This window comes from Crocodylus siamensis, chromosome 6 (genome assembly GCF_052110815.1).
Source record: "Crocodylus siamensis isolate JL-2025a chromosome 6, ASM5211081v1, whole genome shotgun sequence".
In the NCBI taxonomy this organism is placed as follows: Eukaryota; Metazoa; Chordata; order Crocodylia; family Crocodylidae; genus Crocodylus; species Crocodylus siamensis.
The window spans coordinates 74,819,656-74,839,152 of record NC_143400.1 but is presented as its reverse complement, the minus strand read 5'-3'; the positions used below and the strand labels follow the sequence as shown (position 1 = coordinate 74,839,152).

The 19,497-nt window shown below is 44.3% G+C and overlaps 1 protein-coding gene and 1 long non-coding RNA gene across 2 annotated transcripts in view; one reads left to right on the top strand and one right to left on the bottom strand.

Annotated features, from left to right (window-relative positions):
* LEKR1 (leucine, glutamate and lysine rich 1) overlaps positions 1–19,497 on the bottom strand; it is a 137,057-nt gene that overhangs the window by 85,931 nt on the left and 31,629 nt on the right. The window lies entirely within an intron of this gene.
* On the top strand, positions 573–7,263 carry LOC149863014 (uncharacterized). The gene is made up of 3 exons (XR_016443240.1): positions 573–643; positions 787–924; positions 4,641–7,263. It is a non-coding gene; the product is annotated as an uncharacterized LOC149863014 (long non-coding RNA).

Sequence of the window (19,497 nt, the reverse complement as noted above, 5' to 3'; positions counted from 1 at the left end):
TTTTAAGACTGAAGGAGTTATCTTTTACCAAAAGGCCAGCTGTAAAGATAAGGCCAACAAGGCTTAATGATCACAGGAAATGATAAAAAAAACACTTCTTAGAAGAAGGTTTAACAAAAGAAATCAGTAAATATTATAAAAGTTTTTGATGGAAATAAAGACTGAATTTAAAAATATATTCTCACAGATTGTGTATGGTATGGAGTGGCGGGTATGTATCATAAAGATAAACCAGATCAAAATAAGTAAATAAATAAATAAAAGCTGATTGGTGTGTCCAGATCTCCACATATTTTAAGACTAAAGGGGTGGAGTTGTCTTTTAGTGGTGACTATTTTAATACAGTTATATTTTACTTTATACATACACTATTTTCCTTAATCTATTATTTAATTTTTTAATACAGAGGACTTACTTATTGTATCATTTCATTTATATTACAGAGTGCTTATCAGGTGAGGAAGTCCCGTGCAATTTTACCACAGCAGGGTAAAAATTATTTTAAAATGGTAAGTTATTTGTGGCTGTGTTACTATAATCACACTAAGTTATAACAGCTGTTTGTTTTCAAACAGAACCTCTTCTTCTAACACAGAAAAGCAGAACAAGCACATACAGTCATGTTTTTATCCAGTAGTAAAAGGTAATTTTTCTGAAATCAGCTTCTGAAACTTTGTTTCTTGTGGGAGGAGAAGTGGTGTGTAGGGGGTTAAGCACATTTTAAACTTGTAGTGTGTGAAAAAAGTGAATTCTCAATGTTGAGATGTAAATTTTATATTTCCTAAGTGATCACACGCACCACTCCCGAAGAAGAGCAGGGGTCTGGGCAGAGACCTCTAAAAGCACAAGCAAAAACCCCCAGAAATGCTCAGCCTGCAGATCATAGTACCCAAGGATCAGAAGACCACCGGGACAGAACAGAAGGTATGATTCCTCAGAGGAAAACAAGCCATATATCTCTGAGAAAACCATATGTAAAAAGACAAGGATTCATACCCCCAAAACAGGTGATCCAGACCCCTTGAATAAGAAACCCAGGACTGATTACTCACACAATTTAGAGAAAGAAGAGAATCTTTCTCCTTTTTTGAAAGATCATAATTATTGTGAAAAAAGAGGGTGGATTTTCAGGGTGGGTATAACCACCTTGTCTTGAAAGTTCATGATTATTGTCAAAAAAAGAGGGGGATTTGGGGTGGTACTGGTAGGCATATACATCACAGAGCGTGCAGAAAACTTTGAAAGATCATGATTATTGTGAAAAAAGAGGGGGGGTTGGGGTGGTACTGGTAGGCGTATACATCTCAGAAAGAGTGTGCAGAGCACTTTGAAAGATCGTGATTATTGTGAAAAAAAAGGAGGGGTTTGGAGTGATACTGGCAGATGTATATATCTCAGAAAGAGTGTGCAGAGCGCCTTGAAAGATCATGATTACTACCAGAGCAAAAGGGTAAATTTTACCCAGAGAGAAGGTAGTCTGTGTAACTTTGACAGCAGGCATGGTCTGTATCATAAGAGGGGGAGACATGAGAAACACGGGGGTAAGAATGGGTGTCAAACCAGCAAGTGGCTTGCAGGGCGAAAAGTAAGGGCTTGGTTAAAGCGGAGCATGGGGAAGGCTAAACACTGGTTGAGGGGAAAAAAAAAAAAAAAAGAGATCCCCTAGGGATCCCTCAAACACTCCTCCTCCTTCCAGTCCTGACCCTTCACCAGAACCCCCGGAGCCAGAGAGAGGGGGTGGAGAATATGGTTTAAGAAGCCCGTTAGAGGGTCCCTCAAATGTACCCCAACCTCCCAGACCTGACCTTTTACCAGGACCCACAGAGCCAGAGACAGGAGATGGTGACTATGATTTAGGAAGCCCATTAGAATGTCCCTCAAATGTTCCCAGACCACCCAGGCCTCCCCCACCACCAAGACCTGGAGGGTCTGAATCTGGTGTAGAAGACAGTTTAGAGGATCCCTCAAGTTCCCCCTGGTCTCCTGAGTCATCAGAGGATGTTTTACTGGACTTACATACGGTGCGGGTGAGAAGGCAAGAGTGGTCTGTAGCCAGGTTTGGTAGCATGAGGTACACTGAGGAGTTCTGTTTTGTGAATTTGGAGCGTGTGCCATTACACGTGGCATACAAAGCCATAACCCGAGGGGTGGAAGAAATTGTACCAGAACTCTGATAGAGATTCACAGGCAATGACTATGCACAGTTATGTATTCAGGCAGATAGCATCGCAAACTGTTTATACTCACGAGCTATTAATTTAAACAATTTGACCCCAGAGCTGTTTTTAGAGTGGTTCAGTAACCTGTTACAAAGCCAGAGAGAAATATTGCTCATTCAACATTTTGGCTGGTTGTGGTTGTTGTGAAAAGCCAGGGAAGTGGAAGCCATAGAGTTATAAGCTCTACCCCGTATTCCCAGTTCATTACTAAAAAGATGAAGTATTTAATTGACTTGAATACCTATGATACTAACCTGTGTTTTGCAGGCAGTCTATTGGCTGTTACAAAACATAGAGGGGCCAGAGATGTCGAGCTGCTAGATGGTGCCAAAGAACTTCACAGGAAATTAGGCATGTCTATATATCAAAAGGTTATGCTCCATCAAGTACCTTTGTTTCAAGACTTTGAACAGGTTAACATTAACATAGTGATGCATAAGGAAAAAAACTGGGTGGAGTTTATTTAAAACACAGGACGCACCCAGATACCCCGACACCTGTTTTCTTCTGCTACATGGTGAACATTATTATGGTATTTTGGATGCCAAAAAGGTGTTTGGCATGAGAAATTATTGTGATCTTTGTCAGACGTTGTACAGCCATAGCCACACATGCAGGTTCCAATGTCGTCTTTGCCTGAACCCAAACTGCTCTGAAAATGTGGGCAGGACACAGAGGTGCCCTAATTGTAAGCTGTTCTGTTGTTCCAAAAAGTGTTTAGAAAGGCACGTGGCCCCAGCCTCTGAAAAATGGATTGAATGTCTGACTAAAACTCTGTGCAATGAGTGTAAATCTTACATGGACAAAAAGCACAAGTGCAAGGGGTGGCAGTGCAAATAGTGTTATGGGAAAATCACAGATGTAAACAAACACTGGTGTTTTATGTGTCAGATTAAAAAGGCTGAAGAAGGCGAGGGGTACATTTTTTATGATTCTGAATGTGTGCAGGAGATGGGGATGCATGTGCCCAACTACATTTTTGCAATGGAGCTAAAGACAGGGGGAAAAAAACCACAGAAGGCCGCGGGAAAAACCCCCAAAAAGGCTTGTAAAGCTAAGCCCAAAAAGCCAGAAAGCACTTGAGAGCTTAAGGGCGAAGAGTGCCTGTCTGATTTTTTAAGTTCTTTATGGATAAAAAGTTCAAGGACTACATGTTCATAGCTCACAACGCCAAAGGCTACGATGGTTACTTCATTGTCAGCCAGTTATTGAAGGAAAAAGTGGGCATGAAACTAATCACGCAGGGTGGTAAACTCACGTGTATTGAAGTGACCAGGCTAGGCATCCGTTTCATGGATTCTTTAAACTTTTTGCCAATGAAGCTTAGCAGGCTTCCACAGGCAATGGGGTTTGAAGGATGCAAAGGTTATTTCCCATTTTTTTTAACACAGCAGAAAACCAAAATTATGTGGGGCCTCTCCCAAAGATGGAGTATTACGACGTTGAAAATATGATGTCCGGTGAGAAAGGACAGTTTTTAGAATGGTATCAGAATAACCGCAATAAGAACTTTGACATGCAAAAGGAGCTGGCCTATTATTGCCAGCAGGACATAAAAATTTTGAAAGAGGCCTGCCGCCTCTACAGGGATGAGATTATGAAAATGAGACGGCAGGTAGACCAAGTGAAAGTAGATGGTGAAATCCAAAATGTAGTACACTGCATAGATCCTTTCTAATACATCATGCTGGCCTCCGTCTGCATGGCCATCTACAGGTTTATGTTTTTGGAACTGCAGACCACAGTGCTTCTCCTCCTGGACAACTATCACAGACAGAAAAAGAAGTTTTCAACCCCATCTATTCAGAGGCTAACGTACATTTCGGAGAAAGAAAATATTCAGATTCGACATGTGTTACAGGGTGGGGAATTTCAGGTAGGCCCCTATTTTTTAGATGGCTATGCCAACATTGATGGGGAATCTATGGCGTTTGAATTTAATGAATGCTTTTTCCACGGTTGTGTCACTTGCTACAATGAGAAAGACCAGAACCCATTGACGGGGACCACCTTTGGGTCTCTGAATTATCAGGCATTGCACAAGACCGATTATCTCAAGAGAGGGGGGGTTACTGTTAGGACCATTTGGGAGCACGAGTGGAGGGCTCTGTTAGAAACGGATGGGGAGCTGGCAGATTTTTTAAACAGAACCCCATTGCCTTCTCCACTGGTGCCTAGGGATGCTCTTTCTGGGGGAAGAACTAACGCCATCTGTCTATATTACCAAACTAAACCCGGCGAACAAATACACTATTACGATTCTACTAGGCTTTACCCCTTTATAAACAAAATGAAGGAATACCCAGCCGGACACCCTGAAATCATTCATGACAATTTCCAACCCCTGTCGCACTATTTTGGAATAGCCAGGGTGAAATTGTACCCACTGCAAAACCTTTTTTTTCCTGTGCTTCCCACCAGGGTGAACGGGAAACTTATGTTCATGCTGTGCCACCTCTGTGCGGAAAGAAGACAGCAAGAGCGCAACCACACTGATGAAGAAAGGGCCCTCTTGGGTACGTGGTACACACCAGAATTGAATAAAGCTATCGCCAAGGGGTACAGAGTACCAGAGTACCAGAGCATATCAAACCCAACCCTGCAAAGCGCCAAATAGCAAAATTGTTTCTAAATTCTTTGCGGGGTAAATTTGGTCAGAGAACCAACTCGCCCAACACCAGCATCGTTAGAGACCCTGAAGAACTCTTTGGCTACCTCTTTTCTCCCACCTATGAAATTTCATTTTGCGACTTTATTGATGATGAGGCAGCCTGTGCATCTTAGAAACAGGCCAAAGAGTGTTATACTGTCTCTGGTAACACAAACATCTTTATAGCCTGTTTCACCACCGCTTATGCACGCTTAGAGTTGTACGAGCTGTTAGACAGCTTGCAAGGCGGGTGTCTATACCACAACACAGATTCTGTGATATTTGTGAGCTGCGAGGGAGATTGGAACCCCCTGCTAGGCGAATATTTAGGCGAGCTCACCAGTGAAATCCCACCAGATGAACACATCACAGAGTTTGTGTCGGCCACTCCGAAAACCTACGGGTACAAGTTGTCCAGGAGAAAGGTTTGTTTGAAGGTCAAAGGGATTACCCTGAATGTGGCCAACAGTGAAAAAGTCAACTTTGAAACCTTGAGAGATCTTGTTCTAAATTATGGGGCAAACCCTGCTGTGGACATCCCTAAAACAATTGTGATACAACAGTGCTCTATCCTCAGGAACAAAAGCAAGTGGATGATAGAAAACAAAACCTTGAGAAAAATACAGAAAGTCGTTTATGACAAAAGGGTCCTCACAGAAAACTTTAACAGCCTCCCCTATGGTTTTTAAAGATGGATATGCATTGGAAGCACCCCTTTTCTGTGATTTTGGCAGGCCCTAGCAACTGTGGTAGAAGTTACTTCATAAAAAACCTTTTGGCTCATGCTGATAAAATGTCTGCTGTGCCTGAGAATATCGCGTGGTTCTATAGCTGTTGGCAGCCTTTGTATAAAGAACTTTTATCAAGTTTGTGGAAGGTCTACCGGACAGTCTCAATGACGACTGTTTGTTTTCTCCTAATAAAATAAATATGGTTGTAATAGATGATATAATGGACTCTGCCTGTGACAGCGGCAAAATCGAGAAAGCCTTTACCCAGTATGTGCACCATCGGAATCTTAGCATTATGTATATAGTTAAAAATGTTTTCTGTCAAGGGAAAAGGACCTGCACCATTGCCCTTAACACAAAATACATGGTTTTGTTTAAAAACCCCAGGGATAAGCTACAGATAGTGTCCCTGGCACGGCAGATGTACCCAGGTAAGGACCAGTTCTTTCTAGAAGCTTTTGAGGATGCCACTAAAACACCTTACGGGTACCTGGTGATTGATTTAAACGCTTCTACCCCGGATGCTTTTAGATTAAAAACAGGGCTTCTTCCTCCCAACCAACTGGCTGCTTACACTTTTAAAAAAACAGCAGGTGGGAATAAAAAGAGATGATGTAGCAGCGGCCTCTTCTTAGCTCTTGAGACGGTGGAAGGGGAACATGTCTAGCTGTGTAAAAAGAAATTTGTCTCTCTTAAAACTGTTTCTTCAAACCACCCCACAGCAGAGAAAAGCTATACTCTGCTCGGCCTCTGATGATTTATTAGCGGCCGTTTCAGAAATTGCTCTGAACACTTTAAAAGGAAACATCCCTTTGACACCGCATCAGATTCACGTGCTGAAAAAGAGATGCAGGATCATAAAAAACCTAAATAACAAAAGATTCCCTTTTAAAAAAAAGAAACAGCTGGTGAAACAGTCTGGGGGATTTATCAGATCTCTGCTAAGTTTTGCTCTTCCTCTGATTACGGGGCTTTTGGCTAGCCAGTGATGGAGCACGCAGAAAAAATGTACCTGGTGCCCAAACATGAGCTGGAAAAATTAAGGCTCCCCTACTTCCTCAGGAAAATATCAGAACCAAGACAACCCGCTTATTGGATGTTGAAATGAGGGATATTCTCCAAAGACCGGGTGTAGCAGAATATGATAAGGCTAAACTGTATGCATCCGTGCTTCAGAAATACCTGACCTATGTAAAGCAGGGTGATCTGGACAGAGGGAATTTAACCCTATTTCTGCTGGAACAGACCCCCCCCCCCCCCCCAGAAGCCGGATACCCACTAGAAACCCCCATAAAACCTGACAGTCATTCAGGAAGTATTGGATAACGTACATGCCCTATACAGGAAAAATGCTAAAGTACTGCGCACTAAGCTGAGCCACAACAAGGATATTTCTTCTTGGGATGATCAAGGGGGTTTCGTCTACAAAGAGATGCTCGTCAAGGGGTCTAACATGCTCAACATGGTCCAGAAAACCCTTCAGACTCATGCCAGGACTACTAAACATCCGCCTAAAGGCTAGGACATCTTTATGAAAGCCATGGCTGAGCTGAATGTACCATCTTCTGTTATGGGCAACGTCATAAATCGTGATCATCTGGAACACCTGAAAGTATCTGCCTCAGACCAAGAAACACCAACAACACTGCCTAAGAAGCGAAAAACTGTCTTTAAAAGACATTGGCTCTCCATGTAAAGTTTTACGCTTTGAAATAAACTATTCTATACTGCTATAAAGTTTTTGTCTACAGATGATTTTTTAAATGAAAACACGTACACACATATTTAAATAACAACAGCTTTATTTACTGTATGTTGAGATCCCTGAGTGTTTTATTCAGACAAAGCATTGTTGAAAGTCATAGGAATAAATACATGTCTGGGCATGTTGAAATATGTTTTGAGCAGGTCTGGCCACATGGAAATTTTTATATTTACTTTTTACAAAATGCATCGCCACCCTATCATTTTGTGCTAAATCATCAGAATAGTACAATTTTAAAATCTGTTCAAATGATAGCCCTTTGCTACAGTGGTGTAGGAAAAACACACAATGGTATCCGCAGGTGACAGACTGGGGGTCTTGTAACTGTTTCATCTGAAAAACAGTGTCAGTAGCGTTCTTGTTTGAAAACAACATAATGCTTTGAGGAAAGAGAGCGCTGTTTGGGGGGTGACTGTACAAGTCAAAAATTCTCTGCAGTTCTGATCCTCCAGGTAAATGGCCAACCAGTGTTCTCCGGGTTGATTATGTGGGTGCGTGTTGACCACCAAGTTCAGGGGCCTTTTAGATAGCTGAGTCTTAGGAAGCCAGTCACAGGGGAAAACGTCTAAGAAAGTTTCTTTGGCTTAAGGGTCTGAAGATAAAACCCTGACGAGCTGTTTGGTGTCTATCTTCACATATAGTCAAACAGAACATTTCTCCTCTGATTTATTTCTATGCTGTTGTCAAAGCCCCCATACATGATCATGTTAACCGTGGTGGGCAAAGCCGCAGCAAAGCGTATTTCTGCTCTCAGGTTCCCGGTTTTAATCAGTGAATAATGATCAGCACACTCCTGGTCAGAGGACAGGTCAAAGGAAAACCAGGTGTACCCCAGAGAAAACTCCTCGTGGTTGATTATCAGGGCCATGTCTTTTGTATGTTTACCAGCTGTCTGTACCAGCTGCATGTATTCTCTCACACAGTTACTGTTCTCAAAATCTGGTTGTAGGGGCTTTGTTGGAGTTTGCTCTCCATCGATGGAGAGGGTCACAAAATTAATATTGTAATGTTTAAAGTTAAAGGGGTTCTTAGAATAATTCCTGCTAAAGGCATCGTTATCCACAAACCCAATGACGATGAGTTTGGGCAACCGCCCCAGAAACAGATTCTCCTGGTTGCTGACGCAGCTGCCAGCAGGAATGCTAAACACTTTCATAACCACACAGTCTACAGGGTATTTAGCATTGGCCGTAACCAAGGCCTCCGCATGGCCCAGCCAGACGCCCAGTGCTACCTTCACTTTTTTCACAAAAAATGAAGCAGATGTGAGTTTTAGTTTACGGGGGCCAGCCTCTGCGGTACCCATCAAGCAGAAGGCATCTTTGCTGCATGTCAGCTTAATTTTCACACCCATCCATTCACCAAGTTTTTCTTGAAAAAACAAATCGCTATGGAGATGACCAAGCAGCTCTATCTTTTTGCTCCGGTCTGTCAGGTTTGCCCGTCTCCAAAACCCCTGATTATCGCCATCCCGCACAACTGTTTCATGATGGCCGGGGGTATCTTTGTAAAACAGGCTGGCAGAAAATTGTGTGGAGACGGTGTCATTGCTGTAGTTGAGAACTGATTCGATGAAAGCTCGGTAGGGGTAACAGTTGTTGCTCTGACTTATCAGACGGTCTCCCAGAGTGACATCCAGCTGACTGAAGACAGAGGCTAGCGGGTAATTCACCAAACCCACTGCTGCCCTGGCATCAAGATCAGTGCCATCACCTTTTACAATCTTGTAGCAAAGGTACAGCAGCGTTTGTTCAAATCCATGTAATCTTCGCCATTCCCAGCTATGAAAAAGTCAAGGGGGCTAGACTCAGTAATAGCCAAGAGCAGAGGGATCTCAACATACAGCCTTTTCTCAATGCAGGTCTGCATAGGGGCTATTTGAAACACATCCAGTTCAGATTTGTCATATTCTTCAGACCCGCAGTGAACAAAGGCTATGGTGGTTAAAATATATTTGTTTCCTCCAGGAGAGCACCCCTTCTTTCTCCCAGGCTGCTTCTTGGTTTGTCATGTCTAGCTACCCCATCGACTTACCCTCTTCTTTTTAAGGGGTTGAGGAGGTCCTGCACATCTGGAGTCTGTTGCATCTCTCTTTCTTTTAAGGCTCTTTCTTTGAATACACATGAGACTGGACCCCTCCTGCTTTGCCGGCTTGACCATCTTATCTAGGACAGCTCGGGAGACATGACCAATCACATCTTTGGCAGAGCAGGATTCGTGGTAATTGTATTGTTTATAAGATCCAGTAATTCTGTGATGGTTGTATAATACCTCCGAGGCAGGCTGTACCCCCATTTTTTAGTCCCAGAAATGATTTTGAAAGGCATGTCTTCGTTAATGTTATTCCAGCTGTGCTGGTATTTGTCACGGAGTGGGGCCTGCGAGTGGCCGTGATCTCGTTAGCGCCCCTGCCGTGTCAATTACAGTGATCCAGCACCCTCATCTCACCCGCCACATCTTTGTTCTTATAAGTTCAGTAAGGGAGGCTGCCTACTCTCACCTTGACACCGCGCTGGTATTACCTCCGTTCCAAGTGGGGCACACCAACACCCCCAGCCTTATGGGCAATGCGTGCCTCCTACCTCCCCTTTAGCACGCCCCAAGCCTCGCAGCTGTTCCTGGCTGTTGTTCTGCCCTTGCCCTCCGGCGCCCCTTGGGCTCGTCCTGCCCTGGTGCCCCTCTCTGGCACCCCGGGCCTGTCTTGCAACCAGCACCCCTTGTCTGGTGCCACTGGGCTTGTCTCACACCCAACTGGGCCGGCTTCCTAAAGCCTTTACTGGCCCCTCTGAAGTCAGCTAATGGTGGATACGAGATTAGGCTCAGGCGGCCAGAGCCTTACCTGGTCTTTCTAACCCTACTGGGTTCTTGCCAACATTATGGGTCCGCTTAGGCTCAGGCAACCTGAGCTTTACCTGGCCTACCTGACCCCTCGGGGTCCTGTCAATCGTTGGTGTCCGCTTAGGCTCAGGCGACTGAAGCCTTACCTGGCCCTTTAGGCCCCTAGGGGTCCCCAATACTGAGGAACCCCTCTAGGATCCTTTTTAGTCTCCCCGTTACGGGGTTTCTAACAATCAGAAAAATGCCCCACCTATTCCTGGGGCCTCTCTTGGTACCCGTGCCCGCTCCTGGAGCACCTCTCAACACATGCTCCTGCCCCTGGGGCTTCCCTCGGTGCACTCACCCTCTCCTAGGGTTCTTCCTAGTGCGCTTGCCCACCCCTGGAGCTTCTCACCCCCTCTAGGGCCTTTGCCGCACCTCCCACGCTTCTTGCTCCCTCTGGGGCCTATGCCGCACCTCTCACACCCGCTGCCCCCCTCTGGGGCCAAATACCGCCCTCACGGGCTGTGGGGTCCAAAACCCCGCACACTGCGCCTCTCTGACGCAAACAGCTGTGCCCCACTGGCACCACCCGCTGTGCCCCACTGGGCACCAGGAACCCCCAAGCTACTGGGGAGTCCCCGTGAGACCTCCTCACACCCCTACAGGCTCACCCGCTCCTCCGGTGTAACCATAAGTAAACCAAAGAGTCAGCCAGCCAGCTACAACATAACCTAAGCGCCAGGCTTATAATACAAACCCCACACAATGCTGACTCTCACCCATACGTCTGTCCAGGCTCTCTCTCTCCCCTTGCATCATCGCAGCCAGTCAAACCGCCACCATTGACTCTGCTGCTCAGCTCTCCCGCAGAGCTGCAGCTCCTGCGGCTGCTAGAGGGGAACTGCTCTTGGGCTCTGGCCTGGGCTGTTTATAAAGGGCCTGGCTCTGCCCCCTTCCGGTCACCTGACCTGCTGGTTGCCACAGCAACCAGCAGCTGCACTGCCCTGCGGATTGACAACTCTCCTTCTAACCTCTAAGGCACAGGACACCTCAGTGCCCCGTGACAGTATTGTATTTCTCCCAGTTCCCCAGCAGATCCAGAGGTTTAACCAGTTGTATGGTAAAGCTCAAACTGGTGTTCTGCAGAAAAATGCTGGCGCATATGTTGCTGAGCAAAGTAATGTAAAAGTCACCATCACACATCTCGGTCTTCTGACTGAGGTACCCCTGTATGTTACAAACTTGGTTGGCTTCCACCCAGCTGTTAAATTTAGACAGCCACCCCAACCATTTCACCAACAACCGCTTCTTTCTTCCCTTTCCTTTTGTTGCTAGAACTTTTTCAACCCTGTAAACTCTGTCCTGTTTGGGGTTCACTTTTTGTAGTTCTTCAGGGTAGAAAGAACCCTCGATAGGTTTGTCTTTGTAATCTTTTAGACGGTATACAGGCATCTGCACGCGTCTAAGGACTTCATCCACTGTGAAAACCTCATCGGTGAATATTTGTTCATAACCTTTTTCAAACCTCCCTTTGGTCCTAGACACTGTCATGTGGTCTCCTTTTCTAAACATGGGTGCTACTGATTTTATTTTGAAATAGTCCCCATACACAGTTTTCCATACCCTTTAAGAAGTTCACGTCAACAGGCCTGGTGCGGATAGTTCTGTGAAAACTGTGGTTGTAGCTCTTTATAAACACTGGTAACACATCAGTTACCAGTAACAAAGGTGATGCAGGCTGTAAAATACTTCCACATCTTTGATTTTAACGTTTTGTTAAACCTCCCTACCACCGCCGCTTTCACTTCACTATTCGTCATGAAATGATGAATATTATACTGTTTTAACAGCTTGCTTAAAGACTTACTTAAAAATTCTTTTCCCCGATCAGTCTGTAATTTTCGAGGTACATGGCCCTCCGTAAAAATGGTTTTAAAGGCCCAAGCTATTTCACCACCTGACTTGTCTTTTAGACACACGGCCCAGGCATACTTTGATAATATGTCTATCGCTGTTAAGATGAACTTAACCCCACCATTGTGCTTGGAAAACTGCTGCATATCCACCAAATCTGCCTGCCATTGAGCATCAGTATTTGAAACAACAGTCTTGTTTCTTTTAAAACATCTTGCCAGTTTGTGTAGGGCGAAAGCATTCTGATCTGAAAGCCAAGCGGCCACTCCACTTCTGTTCAGAACCTTATTCTGCCTTTTGGTGACTTCAGAAAGCATGTTCACCCCACCAAAACTGCCAGCTTCACCAGGAGAGTAATAAATTTCCTTTAACATAGCCTCCTGTGTAGACATGTCTGGTAACCGCTTCCCCCAACACCCACCACCACGCTAACACCTGTGTGGTACATTCAAACACTTGAGGACAAATTTAAACCATAGCACAAAGATGCCCTTTTCTAAATTCTTAACGTCTGCTTCAGGGCCTGGGCAATAGGTCATAACTACACCACGTGATCTAGGGCAGTTCTTGCAGCCTGAGGAGTTGGGCTTTTGGGGTCTGCATGGGCTGTCCTTCTGATGTCATGGACCATGTGGTGCTGGTGTCACACACCACACGACTGGGGGTTGGGGCGGAGTTGCTGATGTCACATACATGACTGAGGTGGGGGTGGAGTTGCTCATGTCACATACCACGTGACTGGGGTCAGGGGCAGGGCTGGTGATGTCATACATCATGTGACTGGGGTTGGGGATGGGTGGTGATGTCATACATCACATGACTGGGGTCAGGGGCGGGACTGGTGATGTCACACACCATACAAGGGGAAAGTGTGTGGAGCTAAGGGCTTGGGACTTCTGGTCCCGCCCACCTGTCATATTTGCATTGAAGGGTGGTGAGCCTATATAATACTTCTATGAATGGATTGACAGTCTATCAAGAGCTGGCTAGTCACATGCTCAGTTTCCCTTTTCAGTGGCTAAGTCACATTAAAGGGAAGTTAAAAAACATTAGATACTTTCCTATTAGTTTAAGAAAGTAAGCTTTGCTACTACTATAGCATATTTACTCATTCAGACCTGAAAATTTCCTCTTTTGAGTAAAGGGTCCACGGATCTGCTTTATACTTGCTTCAACCAGCATCCAGCTTAGGGCAGAGTCAGACCTGTCAGTCTGGCAGCAGAGGTATGCCCTGTCTCCTTAAGCTTTTGCCACTTGAGATCATTTCCAGAGCCAGGACAATTCAAGTCTATTTTCCTTACAGATTGTGAAAACTGTACTCTGAGGAAAAGCACAATGATATCTTATAAACAAAGCATGTTAAATTCCACCTAACAAAGAAAAATCCATATCCTCCTTGATGCCAATTTTCCATTCTACCCTGGCTGATGCACCAGGGTAGACTTGATCTGTGCATCCCATTACTTCAACAAAGGAAACTGTCAAACAAGAACACATAAAAGTTGCATTTTATGCCAATGTGCATAGATCTAGTATAATGGGATTTTCATAGCAGTGCACCTTGAAGGTAAAAAGGAAAATCATCTCTTAAATATGGAGATACAAAACTAGATCAACTTTGTTTAAATAACAACCTTCCATCACTCCCAGGCACTGAGACGTAGAAAGGACATCTGCTAAAAGAAAGGAAACATCGTTGGCAAAAATTGGATGACCCATCCAGAATCTGGTGAATTCATATATTGATGGCTGTTTAGAATATCATGATACAGAAGATATGATGGGATCCCTATGACTGCTAGTGCTCATGAAACGGGACTATTTTTTAGTTTTCTTAGGAAATATATGCTATGGTTGTCATAAGAACCAGCTGTCTGAATAACAAACCCAATACTGTATTCAATAGAGAATACTGCCCTCCTCAAACAATCTGATTAGAGACAGTCATCAGGAGGTCTAATTTAATGGATAAAAAATATGATGACCCTTCCTCCAGGTTTCACGCTGGATAGATGAATTCCACTAATATCATCAGATTAGAAACATTTTAAACTAAATTTGGCAATACTAAGGATGATGGACCATGAAATTTCAACTGAACACAAGAGATTGTTAACTCCTGGCATTAGAGAGAGTCCTGAGAACGTGGTGCTCTCTTCTCCATTCTTACATTTTAGATAAACTGAAACTGAACATCTTATCTTTGGAGACAGCTGAATGCAATAAGAAGTCTACACAGAGTGGAAGCTGCTTTGTGACATGTTGGCAACTAGTAGACAATGAAAGCATGGAAAAGGAGTATTTGCAAGGGACTCTTGCCAACAAACTGATATATCTCATGTCTTGAAGTAGAACTAATGATCAAAAGCTGTTACCAAATGTTACTGGAAGATCTGATTGTGCCTTCTCCATACCAGTTTGTTTTCAACATGCTTTATTTCTTTTTGTACACAAGCTGTTATACATCTCTGTGAAGAAGCTAATATTTCATTTATAAATCAGGTGTGCAATAATACGTAAACCTTGTGACTAGGTACAGACATTCAAAAAGCCAAGGTGGGATTGATCAAAGTTATATGGTTTTCTATAAGCAGTATAGTTTAGATTGGTAATGAACGGAACACACATTCACTCTTTGGAGGGAAGAGGGCAAATCTTAGACTGGGTTCTGCCATTTTTAAACCAGTCTGTGTGTGCTGAACTTCTGTTCTGTTACAGGTTTAGACTGGTTTCTGATCACTTATACCAGTAAAAGTATAATGTCTGTACCTGGCCTGTGAAGCACAGTACTTTTTAAAGACCTCTTCACAAACTACTTCCTAATTATGTTTTCCAGCACTCTGTTTAAACTTAACGCCTCACAACTGAACTAGATGATTTTGGAGCTGGATGCTATAATGGCATACAGGCCCTTTTACCTCTTGACAACTTGTTCACATGTTGCCTAGTTTAATAATGAATTAAAATTGTTCTGACAACTGTTCAATAAAAGTATTTGATGGTCTCCATTCATTCCCATGCAATTTACATTTGGCATTAATTATCTCTCCTCTTTTCAGTCTCAACAGAGGTAAAGAGTTTAGCGGGCAGAAAAACTGAACAACCTTCTTTCCACCAAAGTTAAGCCCCTGGAACAGGTGTAAGGTATAATGGTAGGAAAGTGGTTGCATTACTACTATCAGTTCTCAATCTGTTCTGTGCAAAAACAAAAGACTAAACTAAACTTTCCAAGGTTATCAAACCATCGTTAACCATGTGCAGAAAATTCAAGTTAAAAAATATGGGCCTAATTTTCTTCCCACAACAACTATTTCTTCAGCTTTTACTGTCAGTATATGAGGGTTACCATACATACAGTACACGAGGGTTTTTTCGGGCGTGTCCTCTTTTTGAGTCTTCCCATCTCTGTCCAGGCGTTTTTTTAAAATATCAACATGAGTCTGGGATTTTGTTCTGCTCAGCATCAAAGTTTTTCCTGGCACTTCCCAGCCTACCCTAGCAAGGAACTGCTTAGGGCAGGGGGAGAGTGACAGGGGGCATTACGTGTGTCTGTGTGCACACACGTGCGTGGCCAGCATGCAGCCAGGCAGGGTGGTAGGAGCAGCACTGGCAGCTGGATGCAGGTAAGTCTATGGAGGGTGGGGGTTGGAGGACCAGGGCTTGGGGACTATCTGGGGTGTGTGCGCATGTGTGTGCACGTGTGTGTGTGTCAAGGGTGTGTGGAGGGGACGGGTGTGTGAGGGTGGCAGGTGCCTGCCAGTGCTGGGGAAGTTGTTAGGGCACCGGGGCTGCAGCAGGGTGGGGGAGGTACCTGCCCCTCCAGAGGGGGAAGAGGGCTGGGGGGCCCTTTGGGGGCGGCCAGAAGCTGCGTGGCCAGTGCCTGTGCTTACTGGGGCAGGACAGCCGGGAGATGCTGCAGGACTGAGTGGAGCAAGGGGCTGTGGGTTGGGAGTGAAGGGCAGCAGAGGGACTGTGGGTCAGAAGCATGGGACACAAGCAGTGGCAGGGGGCTGTGGATCAGGAGTGAGAGGTGTCAGCAGGGACAGAGGGGTGGGGGCTGAGGGTTGGGAGTGAGGGGCACCACCATGGTCTGTGGAGCAGGGTACTATGGGTCAGGAGTGAGGGGCGGCAGCAGGGCTGGGGGGGCTGTGGCTTGGGAGTGAGGGGCAGGAGTAGGGGAAAGGGACAGGCATATCATGGCCTCCCCCTCCTTCCCCAACAGGCATCCTCTTTTTTGAAACTGGAAATACAGTAACCCTAACATAGTTATGTAAAACTGATATGGGAGACTTAAAAGAAACACGAAACATTAACAGCATAGTGACCAACCTGTTAGATCTGTGAAATTATGAAAATTTCATCAATATAGATAAGAAAGTCTTTTTTTAAGAATATAAAGCATTTATAGACATGCTCCAGGAGTGGGGGGAGGAAGGCATTTTAATCAGTGCCCAGAGTGTCACATATATCAGCATCCCTATGCTGAAAAACAGCAGTGGGGATGCTTTAACTAAAGCTCATTGAACGAGCTTCAGTTAAAGTACCCCCACTGCTATTTTTCAGTGCAGGGATGCTGATACACATGATGCTGGAGTCTGCTGGACTGCAGTCATTACCATACCGTAGCAGGCTTAATTGAGTCTGCTCTGACGCACTGTAATTACAGTGTGTTGAAGCAGCCTCCCTGGACGTGTATAATTTCTAAATACATAATATCTCTTAACTCTGCCTGCTGCAGGTATGCATTACTGTAAGTTCTTGTATTATGTGCAGTAATACAAAACACTACGTATTTCCTTAAAATTACAAAAAAATGCATTAATTCTTTTTTCTATACCGTATTTTTGGCACTATAGATATATTGGGCCAAACCTGCCCCCCCACAGAGCTAACATTTTTACTGAATTCCAAAGAAATGCGTACTTTTCCTTAGAGATGGGGGGAAAAAAATCAGGTAATTCTATTCCACCTGTTTTTTCCCTGCCTGAAGCTGTATAACCCCCTCTATCTCTTTCCCTTGGTTGACTTTCTTCTCCTTCATCTTTTTATCCCATAAGCAGCCCTGGTTCCCGAAGTGGACTATGAGACTATGAAGACTGTGCCTCCTGCCAGGGTGGATCCAGGATTTCATAAAGCAGGGGGCAGAACCGCCTACTAGTGCTGCAAAGATGGCTGCTCCCCAGCTCCCAAACTTCTGCTACCACCTATCAGTGTGGGCAGACCACACTGCAGGAGCCTCTTGGGACATTTTTAAAGTCCCCAAAGCTTATAAGAACCCTCCTTGCCCCTGCCATGCTCAAAAACATGTTTCTGCCTCTTCTTTCCCTCCCTCCCCAGTAGCAGTGGGCAAAGGGTGAGAAGGAGGTGGGATTCCCACACATTGGCTAGTCCCCCAGGAGCAGAAGGATGAGAGGGAACCTCCCAGTCCATCACCACCACAACTCTGGCTGTTCCCAGATGAGCCTAGGCCCCATGCAAACTGGCACGGGTGGGTTAGAAGCAGCTCTGAAGTATCCCCCACCCAGGGGACACCAAGGAAAGCAGCAGTGGCAGCTGGGAAGGCATGGAAGGGTCTTTGAGCATGGAGGGTTGGGGAGTCTTCTATGCTTTAGGGTTTAAAAAGGTCCCCAAAGGTTCCCACAGTGCAGTCCAGTCCAAAAGGGGGAGATGGGTTGCAGCTGTACCACTGCACCCCTTCTGGATATTGTCCACCTTACTAACTATACTAACAGGCAATTCAGCCTTAAGTCATTTGTGAGCTCTTGTAGTGAGAGCTTTCACGTTCAGGTGTTTCTCTGAGACCCTATCATCTTTTTCCATGCAATAATAGGGGTAGGGCCAACTTGAGGATAAGACGAGGAAAAAAGTAGAAAAAGGTTGTCTCCAAATGGGAGAGGTAGATGCTCTAGAGTCCCAATTCAGTTCCATCTGCTACACAGCCAGTGACTCTTGCATCTCCTCTGCATGATTCCCAACACACTTGTCTTTCACTAAAATAGCATAAAATTATCATCTTGATTTAATACACAATAAGGAGAATTGCCATAGATTATCAATGAGATTTTTGCCTGAATAAGGATTGAGTAAAAACTGATTAAGACTTCATAATTTTGCTTCACGTCATTGTGTAACTATTGTTCAAACCCGTGGCTCTGGTATTAAATTATACAGTAGGAATAAATGTAGGCACCAAAAATAAGTTGACTGAAAACAGCTTGATATGTGCAATTCTTGCTCTCGTTTTGTTAAACAAGAGTCAGAAAATCAATGGTAACTCATTGTAACATACTATCTGAAAGTTACATTGTTGGAGAAATATAATTACATTTTTGAGGAAATGTAGTCTTGATTTGATCGCATGAATGAATGACTCCATTTATACCATGCAGCTGGCAATATGCAACTGTAGTATAATATTTTAAAAAAAGCCTGAATGTGAATTATGCCGAGTTTTGTAAAATGTACTATGAAACAAAAGTTATTAAACACAAATTTTCTTTTGTGTCAATTTCTGAATTTTACAATTAAACAACTATAAAAACATTTATAAGCAGTATCTTGGTGGCTTGCATATGCTACTGTGGTGGTGCTGACTGTGCTTCATATTAAGTAAAATTAGACACAACACTTAAACATGGTGATTTCCCCTCACAGCACATTAGCAAAGCGTTTTTTCTCTTCCCCTGGAGTGCTGAGCAGGGCTCATCTATGAGGACTGCATGGGCATATAAAAGATAAGTAAGTTCCAGTGATCAGAGAGGGGAGGTGGGACTACCAATGAAAAGGTTCAGAAGTTAAAGTATTTGAATCATTCCAAATAAAGTTCTGGAAAAAGATATTTAAATATAATATGGGGGATAAAACCTGCTTTGAGGGAAGTGAACTATATCAGGGGTGTCAAATATACAGCCCATGGGCAGGATCTGGCCTGCAAACCATATCATCCATCCTGCAGTGCTGCCTGTAGGTCTTGGACCATGTGCCACATGCAGGTCCCGGCCCTGGACCCAGTCCAGATCAGGCCCATAGACCTGCTCTGCATGTGAGATCCTGCACACAAGGTCAATCATTTGACCCCAGCACTCTTTCCCGCCATGGTTTTATCCCCCATATTATATTTAAATATCTTTTTCCAGAACTTTATTTGGAATGATTCAAATACTTTAACTTCTGAACCTTTTCATTGGTAGTCTCACCTCCCCTCCTTACTGGAACTTACTCTTGTTTTATATACCCATGCAGTCCTCATAGATGAGCCCTGCTCAGCACTACAGGAGAAGAGAAAAAACTCTTTGCTAATGTGCAGTTAGGTTCATAGATTCATGGATTGTAAGGGGCTGGAAGTGACCTTGCAGGATCATCGGGTCTAGCTCCCCTGTACCAGACAAGGAAGACAAA